Source organism: Sus scrofa, chromosome 14 (genome assembly GCF_054392235.1).
Source record: "Sus scrofa isolate SSC_HxYL_T2T_F1_AM1 chromosome 14, Sscrofa_HxYL_maternal_Yorkshire_Landrace_v2.0, whole genome shotgun sequence".
Lineage (NCBI taxonomy): Eukaryota > Metazoa > Chordata > Mammalia > Artiodactyla > Suidae > Sus > Sus scrofa.
The window spans coordinates 107050072-107067874 of record NC_139396.1 but is presented as its reverse complement, the minus strand read 5'-3'; the positions used below and the strand labels follow the sequence as shown (position 1 = coordinate 107067874).

Sequence of the window (17803 nt, the reverse complement as noted above, 5' to 3'; positions counted from 1 at the left end):
TTTTTTCCTAATAAGAAAAGGGCAGCCTCGGTTTCAACACAGATTAATCTTTTGGGAAAAGATACAGAATTTGAAGAATGTTTGAAAAATACAAGTAGTTTGGATAATTAAAGTGAGGGATGAGAATAGTAGGAGGTAAGCCTGTAAAATAGGTAAGGACCAGATCAGGTAGTAGGAAGGAGAGGAAAATTGGTAACTCTTGAGTACCCTCAATTACCATGCAATGACATAAGCATATTAGTAGATTATTTGATTTTTTTAGAACAACTCTGTAAGATACACATTATTCTTTAGGTGACGGGGAGTCTGTTAGAGTCTTTAAGCAGGGAAATTGCATCGATTTTGCAGTCACCCAGAAAGCTGGCTTCCCTAGAGATCCTTGGAGAAGCGAGGTCACAGAGCTACCTTTTCAAACATGTCGAGAGGCACATGGCCGGAAACAGGAGTGTCTGTCAACAGAAAGCATAGGCTTGGCTGGCTCCAGCTGGGGAAGACTCTCTTGGGGAGACCTGTCATCCAGGGACTGCTGGCTTGTTTCACATCCTCTCCTTGTTTTGCCCACATACCTATCCCTGCCAGATATAGATTCCACAGAATGATGGCAACTGGCCCATAATTATGGCAAGAAAAGTTAGTCTGTGCTCAATCACTGCTGTGGAACAGAAGCAACCTTGACTCAGGTTGTTTTCATTAAGTTTTCTTCACTGTTCCTGAATAGTGGTCCCAGAGCTTTCAAAATAGTCTTTAAGCACAATAAGGCAAAAAGATTAGCAGCCAAGCCTATGTGAAAACAAAAGTGTGGACAAAACCCAGAATTTCAGAGCAAACCTTGAAGTTATAGCTGGGTTCTGAAAAATAATGGCAGTTGAAATTTCTTGATGGCTGACTAGCCGATGCCAAGAAGAAATGATCTTAGAATTGCCTGCCCTCAGCTATTTGTCCACGGCTAGAAGCTGTGGCTGTTCTTGTCTATAAATGAATTGGTTCCATTTGAAGAATGTGGAGCTGTGAAAAAATGAGAATAAACCATAAAAGACCTTAGAATTGGTCTGACACCAAAAGAGCTCATTTAGTCTTCTCCCTTCCTTTACATTTGAGGAAACTGAGGCTCAGCAAAGTAAACTGATTAGCTCCAGGTCAGATAAGTTGATTGACTCATCATGAGCATGAAGACTATGGAATAAAGATGAGTCAATGAATCTGAAATCCAGCCTAATTTTTGTAATTAAAATCATCCTTCCTTTTCCCATGGTTTTCAGAAAAGATGAGCTATACTCCAGGTTAGTACTAGATAGGGAGAGAGCCAGAGGTTGAGGGGAATTAGGTGGGAGGTATGGAAAGATTCCAGGTCTTCGGGGGCCCAGGTCTTTGCAGGATATTAGCTTAGAAGATATTCTGCTCTACTTCTGTTCCAAAAGTGGGACTGATGTGTTCGTCTACCATAATATTCAAATGACTAAGTAACACACAGTTGGCTTCTATTAAGGGGCCTGCAAATTCTCTCTGATATTTTCAAATCTAAAATCCATAACTTTGATAAATAAGACTATCACATTGTGAAACTATATGGCACGGTGTGTCCTGGTCTTTTCAATATATAAGGGTTTTTTTTTTTTTTTGGTCGTTTTAGGGCTGAACCCACGGCATATGGAGGTTCCCAGTCCAGGGGTCGAATCGGAGATACATCTGCTGGCCTACACCACAGCAATGCCTGATCTTTAACCCACTGATCAAGGTCAGGGATCAAACTGGCATCCTCATGGATGCTAGTCAGATTTGTTTCCACTGAGCCACAATGGGAACTCCTCAATACAGATGATTTCTAATGGAAATGTCTTCCCTTCATTTTTTTAAAACCATCTCTTTCTATGATATCTTGTCTGCTCTGGAAACTGTAAGATGATTTCTGTTTTATAACCAAACATATGTAGTGTTTTCACCAGTTGGCATCTTTACTATTCAGTGACAACAAATATCCTGGCCACAAAGAGCATGACTGAGGTTCAGTGGTTTGGTTTAAGGTGAAACTTCATCCAAATGATTTTATAATTACTAAGAGATTAGGGAATATGAAAGTTAAAAATGTCCCAAGTTCAAATGAATATATCAATGTTGGAAATAGAGACGGCAGTTTTTCTAATACCTTCCACCCTACCAATCAGTGAGAATGATAATGGAGGAGATCTTTTCTTTTTAGGTGAAAGAGCACTGACATTTTTGGAGTTCCCTTGTGGCACAGCAGGTTAAGGATCTGGTGTTGTCACAGCTCAGGGGTCACTGCTGTGATGTGGGTCTGATCCCTCACCTGGGTGTGCATGCTGTGAGCACAGCCAAAAAAAGAAAAAAGAAAAATAGCACTGACATGATTGAGCAGGTAATATAGGTTAAGCATTTAGACATTTGTCATACATATGCTTTATTCACTTCCGTTACTTACATTAATTCATTGGCATTTAAAGTAACCCTATGAAGGATTTTCCACATTGTACAAATGAGGAAACTGAAGTTCCAAGAGGTTAATACACTCAAGCAAAGTCACATATCTTGTGTCAGAGCCAGAATTAAAACCAAGTATGTTTGATCCCAGATGGATAGTGTTTTCACCACGTCTTTTTGGAGACGTAGATGCCATCTACCAGGGCCCAAGCAAGAACATGTCTGGAATGCCAGGGGTAGACACTCCACATCTATCACCTGTTCACAGATCCACTAGATACTATGTGCTAATGGCTCTCCCAAAGGGTCCACAAATCTCCCCTTGATATTTTCATATCTGAAATCTATAACTTTGATGAATGAGGCTCTCTTCATGCGGGACTATATCATAGAGCAAATAGACCTGATCTTTCTCATCTATGATTAAAATGGCAGCCGAGAATAATATAGTTAAATGGTTTACTCCAAAGTTCATTCCATTCAAATTTGAAGCCCAAAAGAACATTGTGTTGTTTTTTGAGATGAAGAGAACTTGATAATTCCTTTGGCATAGTTTTATCTTATCACCCCTGATGTGAAAAGTTGTTCATACTCAGAGTAAGTGAGATGGTGTGTCCTGAATCCAATTTGTTGAATAGGATAACGCCTCTTGAAGTCTAGGTTCATAAATGGCACAGTGTCATTTTTGTCTCATTTTATCGACCAAAGAAAATAACAAGGTCAGCCCAGATTCAAGGACTGGGAAAACAGACTTAAATGTTCTGCCAAAAAATTGTACATTGCCTTGTAATTCCCTTCCAAACAAGGTATAAAACATTTTCATCAACCCAGAAAGTTTTCCTGTGTCCCTTTCTTATTGATTTTCTTTGCTACCACCCTCCATACTCTCAGGAAACTGCATTCTGATTCTTAACATTATAAATTGTTTTAGTCTGCTGTTGGATAAACAGAATCATAAGTGAATTTCTGCCTCTTGTTTAACAATGTTTTTCAAAGTGATCTTTGGTATCTATACACTTTTTTTAAGTTCATGCTTTTATTTTTGAATTTTTCTTTGGATTCTAACATTTGTTCTTCTCACTCATCATCACATCTCTCAGTGCTGGCCCTGTGCTATGTAAGTAGTAATTATTCTTTGTAAAAATGGTATGAGACAAAATATTAATAGTAGAACATGTAAAATGTATTTTAGAGCATAAAAGTGTGGATTACTGGTATTCCACAACAGTATTGTCACAGTTAATTTACTCTGTTTCTGTCCTACTTAAAAAAAACTCTATGTAGTATTTACTAATAGAAACACAATCAGAATCATGCAATTATTTAGCCTTACATTATTCTTATTTTCTTGATATTATACTGTTTATATTTTCCAAAATATTAAATATTTATTCACCTTCACCCAATATTTTTCTTTTCTGACACTGATATATGAATATCATTTGCCTATCTTCCTTCCCCCCTCCCTCCTTTCTTCCTTTTCTTTCTTCTTTCTTTCTTCCTCTCTCTTTTTCTCTTTCTCCCCTTCCTTACTTCTTTCCTTTCCTTTCACATTCTTTCCTGTGTAATAATATATGTAAGTTAATTCATTTTTCCCTATGTACACATTTGATCTTTATTGGTTTCCTATTATAAAATGTTTGTAATACCAGTTTTAATTTCATTTTTGCCCCCAAACTTATTTATCAAGACTTATTTTTATTCTATTTATATTCTTAGTTTTGTTGTATTTTATGTTTATTACGCTGAGGCAAAATAATTATTTGCATATTTTCTATTTTTTGACATTGATTAGGTATATAAATGTATTATAGACATTTAAAATAATGTGTACAATCTGTATCTAGGCACAAAACCTATTTATGCCTCTTTACTTTGATTTATTAATCAAGAGACTGCAACAAAGTAGTTAAGAGCCAAATCTCTGGAGACAGATTGCCTGTACTCAGTATTTGACTCAACCAATCTCAAATTATGTAACATTGGTCTAGTTGCTGAATCTGCTATTAATTATCTTATCTGTAAATGAAATTATAATAGTATCTTTCTAGAGGTTTGCTATGAGAAGTCAATAAATATAATAATAGATGTAAGTGTAGTTCTGCCTGATACAGCAAACACTATAGATGTTAGTTTTCATTTTATTACCTTATTCAAGCCATGTATCTCTATTAATTATTTTCTATTTTCTTTGCTAAAAACTCGGTTATATTCAGTCCTTCACTGTGACTATAATTTTACCAACTCTACCATGTTTTCCTGGTTTTGCTTTAAATATTTTACTGAAAATTATGTTAAACATTAATGCTTATAATTTCCATTTCTACATATAGATGTTCATTCATGTGTTATTCATATAAGGCATGCTTGTTTTCCCATTTGATGGTTTTTCTTTGATGTGTACAATACTGATATTACCAAGGATGTTTTCTTTTTATTTGTAATTGCCCAGTGTATGACTGTTCATCTTTTTATGTTAAAATTTTCTGCCTCGTTTCATTTTATTTTGTCTGTTATTAAGTTCATGTTATTGGTTGAGATTCTCTTACCAAAAGAAGAGGAATTTAATTACTTTACAATCACTGTGTCCACTGATATTTTTGTTGTACTTTACCCTCTTATTTTATATTTTCTACTTTAGGCTTTATTGCTCCTCCTTCCTAGATTGTACTATATCAAACAAGTTCTTTATGCTTTTTTCTTCAATGACTTGAATCTTACATATATTAATTATACTGAGTATGGTTACCTTTAAAAACAAAACATACTTGAAATTTCCATATTACCTTGAGAAAGAACACAATCTATCTATAATGGTATGTAATCTACATTGTCATATAGTAGGAGAGAATGTTGTTTCCTTCTTACTCTTGGTCCCAATTTTTAATAAGGTGGTATTTTAAACCTGGATTATTATTGTTAATAAGAAATCATTCTTACACTGTGCATTGTATCAACTATGTCCACTGTATCATATTTGCATATTTGGAGTATTGTTTTTTCCTATTTTCTGATTTTTTAGCCATTTATTTTTTCCTATTCATAAAATACCTATGCTATCACTCCTTAATCCATGAATATTTTAAGTTACTAAGCAATTGCAAAACATAGAGAAATAATATTCTTAGACAGTATTTGCAGGCTTAATAAATTCCTGATTATTAGATTCCAGAGAATTATCTTTTCATCTTATACTTGAATGATGTAGCTCAAAAGATTGTCTAGTCCAAACCACTTTTTTTAGAAAGTGATTATTTAATAGCATTATATTTCTTAGTTGTCTCATCACCTCTAAGAATGGAAATTTAATGATCTTTTAAATGTTTTATCATTTATTTATAATTGAATTTGTCTTCAAGCTGTCAGTAGATTTTATTCATGTTAACCAAATAAATTCCACTTGTTCTCTTTACTTTCATTCTTAGTCCTTCTAATCTGCCTCACCACTATTTTCATTCTAATTTTTGAGAACTGGAATATGATTATGTTATTCTCCTGCTCTAATAAGTTTTTTCAGTGGTTTGTCATTTCTCTCAGAATAAATGACAATGTCAAAGTTTCTGCTATTTTAAGTGTACTCTGAGATGGGAGCACAGCTGGAGAAAACCATAAAAATAAATTGTAATAGCTTTGATTCTTTATCTTCTTTTTCTTCTTTCTTTTTAAAAAAATCAACTATTTGAAAGTAGATATTATTAAACTAAAATAACACTGATTCTGTACAACAGTGCATACTGTCATGTTACAAGAAGAACATAGGTTGCAGAGCCATGAAAACCTGGTTTCAGATGCCAGCTTAGTTATTATTACCTGTTGAACTTCATAAAATAACATGTCAAATTTTAATATACACTAAGAATACAAATAGGAAAGTGAACACTGGACATGGAGGCAAATAGAAAAAAATGAAAGACTTGTCAGTAAGAAGCTATATTATATAGCTAGGCTGACACTAATGGTTTTCAATAGGCCACTGGGGTGGTTATATGTGCCATTCAGAGGATTTTTACAGATGGTTGCATGGGATACCTTTGGGTGGAGCAAGACCAGTTGGCAAGCTTCCGCCATTTTGAAGGTGAGAGATTAACTGTGGCAATGACAGAGAGGAAAAAGTGTGGTTCAATTGATACTTAAGTAATAAAATTGAGAGAAGTAGAATTTTTTGTTTAATAAACTATTTTATTTTAGTATTACATAATACAGAAAAGTGCATAGATCACAAATGTGTAGCCTAATAGATTTCATGAAGTGAAAACAGTCTCATGTAACTAACACGGAGACCAAGAATTAGAAGATTCCAGATCCTCAGCACCATTTTCATGTCCTCACTCATCACTATCTATAAACTTAACTTCTGAAAATATGGATTAGATTTTCCTTTTTTTGTCCTTCTATGAATGTAATCATACAATGTGTGTTATTTTGTGTCTCAACTTCTTTGGCTCAAAATTATTTTTGATAAATCCAAGCATTTTGTTATGCATTGTTATAGAGGGTTTCAGTTCATAGTTTCTTCTATTATGTAAATACTTCATAACATATTTATCTGTTCTACTGCTGATAGTTTTGGGTTTGGAGCTCTTATAAAAATGCTGATATGAACATTCTTGTATGTTCTTTTGATATAAATATGCATGCAGTTTTGTAAAATTATAATAATGAATGGAATCATTGGGTCATAGAATATGCATACACTTTAGTATATACAATAAGAGCTTCCTGAAGCTTTATTCTCAATGGTCAATGGCACTTAATTGGTGTTATCAATCTTGTTCATTTTATCCATTCTATTTTAGAGGTAAAGGTAGTAGTATTTTATTGGGCTTTCAATTTGAGTTTCCCTGATCAGTAATGAACTTATTTTTATATGTTTATTTGTGGATATATCATCTTTACTGAAATGCTTATTTAGGTCTTTAGCATATTTTTCTACTGTGTATCTCTTTTTGTTTTGTTTCTTTCTGTATATTCTGTAAAGAATCCCTTGGACAGTTACAATTTTGTAAATATCCTCTCCCATTTTGTAGGCTGCTTCACTATCTTAGCGGTATGTTTTGATAAACTGAATTTTAATGTAGACCAATGTATCAGTCATTACCAATAATATAATAAGGTTAGTCCTTTTTGTGCTTTTCTTATAATAGCTTTCACTATCTTCAAAGTTATGGACCTCTTCTCATATTTTCTTTCAGAAATTATTTTTTCTGCCTCTACATTTAGATGTACAATTCTTCTTGAATTGATTTGTGTGTATAGGGTTGCAGATTTTCAGTATGTGTGGCCACCCAATTAGCATGATATATTGGAAAGACTGTGCTTTCCCACTGTTCCACAGTGACATTTTAGTCACAAATTAGGGGTCCATCTATTTGTAGGTATATTTCTGGACAATTTTTTTCCTCTTCCATTGAATGATGTGCCTATCCTTATGTCACTGTACACTCTCTTAATTACTAGAACTCTGTATCTTAATATATACTGTTTAAATTCTTCTAAGGTTGTTCTTCTTCAAGATTTTCTTCTGAATATTTTTTGCCTCTGAATATTTTTTTGCCTATTTTAGTGTTAGTTTGGGTATAAGCTTGTCAAAATCCTCCCCCAATAACACGTACTCTGTATAAGATTTAGAAGACCAAATATTGTAAATAATACTGTATAATATCCCTCAAATTGACATAAAGATTCAATGCAATTCCTAATAATAAATAAATAATATTATAGGGAAGAAGGGGAAATTGTATAGAATCTCTAGATCAATATGGAGAAAGTTATACAGTATTATTTATAGTATTAGGTTTCCTAAATCACATACAAGTTCTATTTCTCTGCTTCTTAATATAATAATTCTCCATAATATCTTAAATTTTCTCTAAAGAGAGTTAGAGAGAAAATAGAAGATTAAAGAAAACTTCCAGATCTTAGTTTGAAATGACAAAGTCCTTGAATCTAGAAAGTCTAGAACTTAGGGAAAGGTTTATTAGTTTATTCATTCAGCAAATATTTAGTGAATATCTGTTATATTCCATTAACTTTACTAGGCACTGAAAATAAATAGTGTGTATGAATCATCTACATAAGTCAGAAGTCTTTGCGCTCCTATTAGTGATTCAGATGTTATTCAAAGAATCACACAAATTAACACAAGTTTCCAAGAGGTACTTGAAAGAATTTATATGATAATGGAACTCAAGAAAGACTTCTCCAAGGAAGTGTTCAAAAGCTTGTAGGGGGAGGAAAACTGAGTGTGACATTTGCAGAATCAAAATGTTAGCATGAGATGCTAGAGCATGAAGGAGCATGCTGAGAGATGTGACCCTCAGTGTCACATGTGTGTGCTGAAGTACTTATCTCAGGAAGAGTGGGAGAAACTGAAAGATGTTTTCCAATATGACCAGCATATTAGATGGAATAGATTATAGAATATTTCCAACATTGCAAAAATTTCAACTGGACAATTTTGGTGTAGATGTTTCTTTTATCAGCAAAATGCATACAGGTGGATATTGAAACCTAGGCATTATTAGGGGAGAGTAGAATTAGAAGATGACCTTCTTTTGAGAAACTCTAATATTTAATGGAGTTAAATTGAATAATCCTAAAAATGATTCAGAGAGGGAGATTCTTGAAAGATAGGAAATTCAGTAGAGTGATGTCCAAAGTAGTAACTAAAAGGAGTAGTAGTTCATAGTACAGATTTCTCCAGACAGGTCAAGTAAATGAAGATGGAGAATGCCTACTGGATTCAGCAATGGGTAATATCAGGGCCTATTTCAATGGAGAATGCCTATTGGATTCAGCAATGGGTAATATCAGGGCCTATTTCAATGGAGTGGTAGAGGGTGAAATATGTGATATAAATGTGTACATAATGTATATGTAACTAGTTTGAGTGCAAAGCAAAAAAAGAGAATAGCAGAGTCTAAAGGGTACTGTAAGATCCTAATATTTTTACTTTTTTTTTTTGAGAGAAATGTGAGCATGATTACATGCCATTTAGAAAGAGATATTAAAAAACAAATTCACTAAAGAACAAGATGATATAATTTTAAGTCTTAAGAGGGTTGAAAACCATGGGTTTATATTCATGCTTAGATATCCACTTAAATCATTTTCATGGGAAGTCTGTATATCCCAGCTGTATCAGAGAGGAGGAACATTGGATAAACAGGACCAGTTTTAGGGGTTTGTGGAGTGAAAATAGAGGTATAAGAGCATGAGAAAGATGACAGGGCTCCAAAAAGGGCAGTTCCAGGGAGAGACATTAGAAAAGTGAGATCATTTTAGATCCGGGAACACTAACTAGAGGAGTTGAAGGGCTCCAGGGCTCAGTGCAATTGTGAGCACATGTTTGTGAATGAAGAAGAGGGGATGGGCAGTAGAGGAGACTGAGGCCAAACACAGAACGTTAAGTTTGAAATTCAAAAGTGGAGCATATGCAGGTGCTTACACAAGACGTGAATTTCTAAAAAATGAAGATAAAGTCACCAGATTTGGAGAAGTTAAGGGGTTGTAAAAATTACACTAGAGGGTAAATCATTAAATGTCCCAAGGTGATGGCAGGGATTGAGGTAGAAGTAAAAACTGTTAATAGGATTCTCAAGTCCCCAGTAAATGTTGAAGAGGATAATATAGCCTTAAAAATGGTTAAAAAAATTAATGAAGCTATATTCAAAGAGAAGAATGATGTAATTATGAGTCATTTATTAGCCCCACTGAGCCTTGATTTTTTTCCGTTTGTAAAAAAGTAGTTATATTTTCCCAAAGGGCATTGCTATTAATGTATTAACATAGGTATGTGTCTTGTACATTGTACCTGATACATAATATATGCTCAAGAAAAAAGTTTTCTTTCCTTCCATCATTTGTTGAGTAATGCCAAGTTGCTAATACTAAGAATGTGTCAAGTTTATTTGACAGTGGCGATATGGAGGGTAACATCTAGCTGCAGTTGATGGAAGAAAATCGCCATGATCATGTGTAGTTCTGTGACAATCAGAGGCTCTGTCCTAAACCCCAGACTCTTCTCTCTGACTTCAGAGAAAAGGCATCACTGGTAACATCACAGCACATGGATGGAGCAAAAGACATTTCTCCATTTGCTCTTGAGGGCAAATCCTTGAGTATTGGGGTTTAATCATGATTTGAAGAAAACTAGTGAGATATTGTTATAGAAACTCCAATAGCCATTCTGGGGCCCCAAAGTTCATGCCTCACAGGGAACCTGAAAGAGAAAGCATGTGCCTCTGCATCTTGTAAGACACATTTCAAATGTGAGCTCATGTCTCAAGGAAATCAATCAGATTCAGAGCTATGTGGACAGCATTTTATAAAGCTAACAGAATCTAGTCAGAAGAGACAACTCAGCGGGGAGACAGTCTTGAAAAACTGTGCCTGGCACAAGTCAGCTCTCTGATGTAGTAGAAAGTTTGCTAATATAAAGAATGGAAGAAGAGTGTGTCTAAGAAAACAGGAAATTTGAGAATTAGGGTTTTTACTGCAAGTCAGTAATGTGATTCCACTGATTTTACTGGGTCATAAGCAAGATTTGTTCGCATATTTCTAATGCAGTAGACAGGCTCATAAATAATTCCCCTATGGACTCCCATCCCTTAAAGTCACATCTTCTATGCCTGTAAGTTACCCATACTGTATAAACCTGACATGCTTAGTTGTCCACTGAGCACGTTTATGACAAGTGGGCTGATTAGATATTTTTTGGCTTGTACCACCAAATTTATTATTTTAAATCATGACACTGAGTGGAAGTCTACTTTCCCAAATCAGAAAGACTGAGTGGCCATGATGATTCTAAAGGAGAACTTAGACCCAAATTTTATGTTTCAAGAAACTAATTCCTGAAATGTTTTCAATTTTTTATTTACTGCAGTGTTATTATCTGTGTTGTAAGTACTATTTAGCTTAATAGATTATTGAGTTCAGAGTAAAGGAATGTGGAAAAGTATAAAAATGGAACTTTTTATAACTAATCTATTTCTCTCATTTTTGTAGGAGTATGTTTGATACTTTGCAGGGTGGAAAAATAAAAATAAAAAAATACTAAAACAGCTGTATTCCATATCCCAGGAAAATCTAGTAAATTGACTTCTTGTTACAGAAATTTTTTGAAAAGATGTGTTAATATGGTCATCCAAATAAAAACACTAATTATGGATATTTATGTGGAGACAGAAGAAAAAGGAAAGAAAGATATAACTGCTAAAAATTTATAGTATGCAGGGCGGTGTGGGTAAAGGGAAGAAGGGAGCCCAGGGAGAAAAGCAAGAAGAGCAAATAAGAAAAAATCCTTTGATTCACTTGGTTAGTTAACAATTCATTCATCTTTACATGAGTTATATCAATATTTCCTAATCTAATCTATGAATGGGCTTTTCATTTGACTGGTGAGAAGGAGGTGAAGAGAGGAAGAAAGAGAGAGAACATGACATTTTTACTGTCATAGAAGAAGGGTGTGGAAAATCAATTTGGCTCTGGGAATAAATATGTACCATTCAGGGCCTTAGGTTTATTGGTGAAATATATTAGTGATATAAATGTTTCTAACTTCAATTTCTCTCAAGACTCCACTTCACTTTATTAAAAATACACCACATTTTACTAGCTAAATGAGCAAAACAAATTTAAAAGATCATTTATAAAACTATTAAAATTGTCAATTTTTTTGAGTGTGTGTCTTTTTGCCTTTTCTAGGGCCGCTCCCGCGGCATATGGAGGTTCCCAGGCTAGGGGTCTAATTGGAGCTGTAGCCCCCAGCCTACACCAGAGCCACAGCAACGCTGGATCCGAGCTGCATCTGCAACCTACGCCACAGCTCACGGCAACGCCGGGTCCCTAACCCACTGAGCAAGGCCAGGGATGGAACCCGCAACCTCATGGTTCCTAGTTGGATTTGTTAAACACTGCGCCACAATGGGAACTCCAAAATTGTCAAAATTTTCAAAGAATGAAAGCATTGCTATTTAGGCAGTGATAGGGAGTTTTGCCAGTAACCATAGAACTGATACTATTTATATATTTGATTTTGAAGAAGGTTCAATTTTATATTGGAAGTTATAATCTTAACTATTACTGAATAAACTCATTTATCTATATTTAGCAGAGGAAAGTAACTAGAAGAAAATAATATAAAGCCATTGGTGGTATTATTTATATATATGGTTTTTTTTTTGTTGTTGTTGTTTTCTTCTTTTCCTTTTAGAAAAATTATTTCTAATCATGTTTTTCTTAAGAATCTTTCCAGGCTTCTTTAAAGTAGCATTTCAAAAGTCCCACATACCATTGCTTTGATTAGTATTCTGTTTAAATCATAGTTTTCAGTTCTGATATTGGCTTCCAGAAGCCATGAACAGAGTGACCTTAGCATTAGTGCTCACTGTCTGCTTAGATGCTGTTACCCTTTTCCACTCAGGTCTAGTTCTGAAGTTTTTATGGACAAGTGAAGTATTGTACTGCATTCTGGTTTGCTATGTCAGTGGGTATTGTTTTTTGCGTGGATATGTTAGAATTAATCCCAATTGAATCTACTTTCCTCTGACAGCTCATTCTCAAAATAAGCCAAAGAAGCAAATGTTGTTTATAATTCTCTTTGTATCATGAAGGTTGTGAAAGTCTAAATAACTCAGAATGAATTTCTCTTACATTTTGTTATCTGTATTTACCATGTTGCAGCACACAACCTTACACTCCTCTCTTGTTCTGTGATATGAAATCCTGAGAGCTGTGGAGCCATATATATGTAAGAAAAGTTGTTAAAAGGAAACAGGAAGATTACTCTTGTTGTGACTTGCCTAGGTGACAGCAATTAGGTAGTAGATTTTCCTCTGGTCAGTACAACACCTGTGTCACTGAACACACATTAAGATGATGATTTATGTTTGCCTACTTTCTATGGAAGCTATCTATGAGGTTATCTTTCTAAGGGAAAAGCATATGGTATGTGGTTCAGAAGGTTCTTCTCAATCAATTCTCAATAGCTGTCTACTTAATAATGATGATAACAAATGTTTATTGAGCACCTAATGGGTATCAACATCAACAGCTATCCAAGATTCTAGGCACAAACTAGTGGTTTAAAACAGCAATGGTACAAACCTTTGTAACACATAAAATCCAATTAGCATTGGAGTTCCCATCATAGCCTAGTGGTTAATGAACATGACTAGCATCCATGAGGATGCAGTTTCCATCCCTGGCCTCACTCAGTGGGTTAAAGAGTCCGGCCTTGCTATGATCTGTGGTATAGGTCATAGATGTGGCTTGGATCCCGCCATTGCTATGGCTGTGGCATAGGCCAGTGGCTACAGCTCTGATTGGACCTCTAGCCTGGAAACTTCCATATGCTGCGGGTGTGGTTCTAAAAAGACAAAAAAAAAAAAAAAAATCCAGTTAGCATAAATGAACTCCAGATTATGGTTTATTGCTCTGTATTATTTTGGTTTACAGTGTAGTTGTTCATATTTGCATTATATTTTAGTATTTCTTCATGGAAATTTTAATGAGAAATTTAAGGCATATATTGATTAATCTATTACCATTTTTATCCAGACAGAACTTTCCTTTTCTCCTTAAATCTTGCAAAATCATTTTATTCCATGAACTTTTCCTCCTGAACTGAAAATGACAAAAAAGAAGGATGTAGTTTTTTTGGTTTTTCCCCTTTTTGGGCTCCTAAACAAGATTTCATAATGCCCTCAGATTTGAGCATGTTTATTGCCACTTAGGCTAAGAACATAACAGTAGCAAACATGCAGAAGTGATAAAAATTTTAAATACTTTACAGTCTCAGAAAGACTATATAGTTCTATACTCCCATTTTGAGATATAATTGAAACCACTTTGAACTCTTGCTCTTAGATTTTATTTTATTTTGTTTAAATTGAAGTACAGTCGATTTACAATGTTGAGTTAGTTTCAGGTGTACAGCAAAGTGATTCAGTTATACATACTCTTTTTCAGATTTTTTTTATTACAGCTTATCATGAGATGCTGAATATAGTTCTTTGTGCTATACAGTAAGACCTTGTTGTTTATCTATTTTATGTATAGTAGTGTGTATCTGTTAGTCCCAAACTCCTAATTTATCTGTCCTTCACTTTCCCCTTTGATAACCATGCTTGTTTTCTATGTCTGTGAGTCTGCTTCTGTTTTGTAAAAAAAGTTCATTTCTTTCATTTAAAAATTTTTTTGTCTAAGGCCACACTTGTGGCATATGTAAGTTCCATGGTTAGGGGTCTATTTGAAGCTGTAGCTGCTGACCTATTCTAAATGTAATTGTTTGCATCTATTAACACAAAACTCCCAGTCCATCCCACTCCCTTCCCTCTCGCCCTTGGCAATCACAGTCTCTTCTCGATGTCTGTGAGTCCATTTCTGTATTGTAGATAGGCTCATTTGTGCCATATTTTAGATCCCACATATAAGTGATATCATAGGTATTCGTCCTTCTCTTTCTGACTTGCTTTACTTAGTATGATAATCTCTAGTTGCACCCATATTTCTATGAATGGCATATTTCATTATTTTTATGACTGAGTAGAATTCCATTGTGTGTGTGTGTGTGTGTATCACTAATCTTTATCCATCCATGTCTTAGCTATTGTGAATATTGCTGCAATTAACATAGGGGTGTATGGTATCTTTTTGAATTATGGTTTTATCTGGATATTTTTCCAGGAGTGGGATTGCCTGATCATATGGTAATTTTATGTTTAGTCTTCTGAGGAACATTGATACTTTTTTCCATAGTGGTTGTACCAATTTACATTACCACCAACAGTGTAATAGGGTTCCCTTTTCTCCCCACCTTTTCCAGTATTTATTATTTACAGACTTCTTAGTGATGGCCATTCTGACCAGGGTGACGTCGTACCTCATTGGACGTTTTTTCATGTCTTACTGGCCATTGATATCTACTTTGGAGGAACATTTATTTAGGTCTTCTGCCCATTTTTCAATTGGGTTGTTTGGTTTTTTTGTATAGTAGGTATGTATGTAGGTAGGTATAGTTTCATTAGTTAATTAAAGAGAATTCAAAGAAATGGAAAGATATACTATATTCCTGGATTGGAAGAATTAATATTGTTAAAATGGCCATACTACCCAACGTAAATTTATGGATTTAATGTGATCCCTATCAAGTTACCCATGACATTTTTCACAGAACTAGAACCAATAATCTAAAATTTTATATGGAACCATAAAAGACCCATAATTGCCAAAGCAATCATGAGGAAAAAACAAACAAAAACAAAGTAGGAGGCATTACTCTCCCAGACTTCAGAAAATATTACAAAGCTATGACAGTCAAAACAGTGTGGTATTGGTACAAAAGCAGACATACAGATCAATGAAACAGAATAGAGAGCCCATAAATAACCCCAGACACTCAAGGTCAATTAATCTTCAATAAAGGAGGCAAGAATGTAAGATGGGAAAAAGACAGTCCCTTCAGCCAGTAGTTCTGGGAAATCCACACAACTGCATATAAATCAATGAAATTAGAACACACACCTCACACCATGCACAAAAATAAACTCAAAATGGCTAAACTTAAGACTCAAACTTAAGACATTACATCATAAAACTCCTAGAAGAGAACATAGGCAAAGCTTTCTCTGACATAAACCATACAAATGTTTTATTAAATGAGTTTCCTCAGACAATGTAAATAAAACATAAATAAACAAATGAGACCTAATCAAACTTACAAGCTTTTACACATCAAAGGAAACCATAAAAAGGACAACAAATGGACTGGGAGAAAATAGCTGCAAATGATACAACTGACAAGGGCTTAGATTTTATTTTTGAGCATAAAAGTTATTTATCCTTTGTCAATAACTGATTCCACCAACCTAGAAGATGTATTTGTGTTCGTAAACTCTATTTAAACCAGTTTTATTAATAATCAGTAGAGCCACCATATCAAAATATCATAGATTTGGAGTCTTAAAAAGCAGGAATTTATTTCTCATAGTTCTGGAAACTGAGCAGTCCAAGATTAAGGTGCCAGCTGATTTGTCTCACTTGTAAGTACCCTTTTCCTGGCTTGTAAGATAGCAGACTTTTGGCTGTGTTTTCACCTGGTAGAGGTAGAGAGGAAGAGAGGGAGAACCCTGGTGTCTTTTTCTCTTCTTATATTAGCACTAACCCCATCATGAGACTCCACCCTCATGACCTTATCTAAACTTAGGTATTTCCCAGAGGCCACATCTCTAATATAATCATTGTGTTGGAGGTTAGAGCTTCAGCATATGAATTTGGAGGAGGGCAACAATTCACTCTGTAGCATAAGCAATAATTATCTTTCAGCCCAATTTGTGCAGACAACAAAACATTCACTTGTTTGAGCTTTGATTTTTACCTGAATATGTATTAAAGTTTTAAAATGTTAAAATGGTTACATATGTCTTAAAAGATTTAATTTGTTGTTGCACATTTTAAAAATGCTTCATTTGTAAATTTTATGTCAGCATACTTCAACATAAGACTTGTTCGAGAAAGCCTTTATTTTTTTTGGTGGCATCTGCTTCTGTGTCACTAAATCATGTTTTTAATATTCATGCTGATTAGATAGTGTTTGGAGATGAGCAAGATGGAACTTGATAAAGCATCTGGAATGGAAAATTCTCACAGTAGGACTTACTAACTTGATTGCCTCATCACCATGGAAACACTCATCGGTCAGTATAGCCAGGTAATGAGATGGCTTAGTTCAATTAGGATTTAAAATATCCTTCTAACACTGCATACGAAATTTAGAAAAGCATCTATCTAAAAATAGGTCATGCCTTCCTACTACTCATAAGATATCCTGTGTCCAGTAGAGTGCATGCACAAAGGCAAGTGAGCAAGTCCATCTCTAGCCTCATCTATTTACTTTGTCCTTGAACAAAACACAATGTTTAAACATGTCTCTGAAAAAACAACATGTTTGGGTAAATTCAAAAACACACTGTGCTGATTAAGTGTGATTAAAGAAATAGTTATAGACATTTATACATAGCCATTTGGTCTTCATTTATTGTGAGCAGAAAACTGGTTCAGAAGAGACATGCATCACTTGGTGGCTGGAGATATTAGTATCAAAGTGAGGCTGCACACTTCAGCGAATAAAGGTGCAGCCCATGTGGTGACAAATGTTTATGAGTAATGAGTTTAGGATGGTAGTTCAGTTTCCACTCTCATTTTCCATGTATTCTGAACCTCAGGTTTTCTCCCAACTCCCATTCTTTCTCTACTCTCCAGCAGAGCAGTTCAACTCCCACTTAATTGAAAATAGAGGCCATCTGGCATGCACTCCTACCCCTCCACCTACAAAGATCTGCATCTATTTTACTTCCTTAAAGTT

The 17803-nt window shown here is 34.7% G+C and overlaps 1 long non-coding RNA gene across 2 annotated transcripts in view; it reads left to right on the top strand.

The window, feature by feature from the left end:
- Positions 1-3294: 3294 nt before the first annotated feature.
- Positions 3295-17803, top strand: part of LOC110256712 (uncharacterized) — a 451478-nt gene continuing 436969 nt past the window's right edge. For both annotated transcript variants that reach the window (XR_014828205.1, XR_014828206.1), the window contains exon 1: positions 3295-3553. This is a non-coding gene — a long non-coding RNA (uncharacterized LOC110256712). The remainder of the gene's footprint in view (positions 3554-17803) is intronic.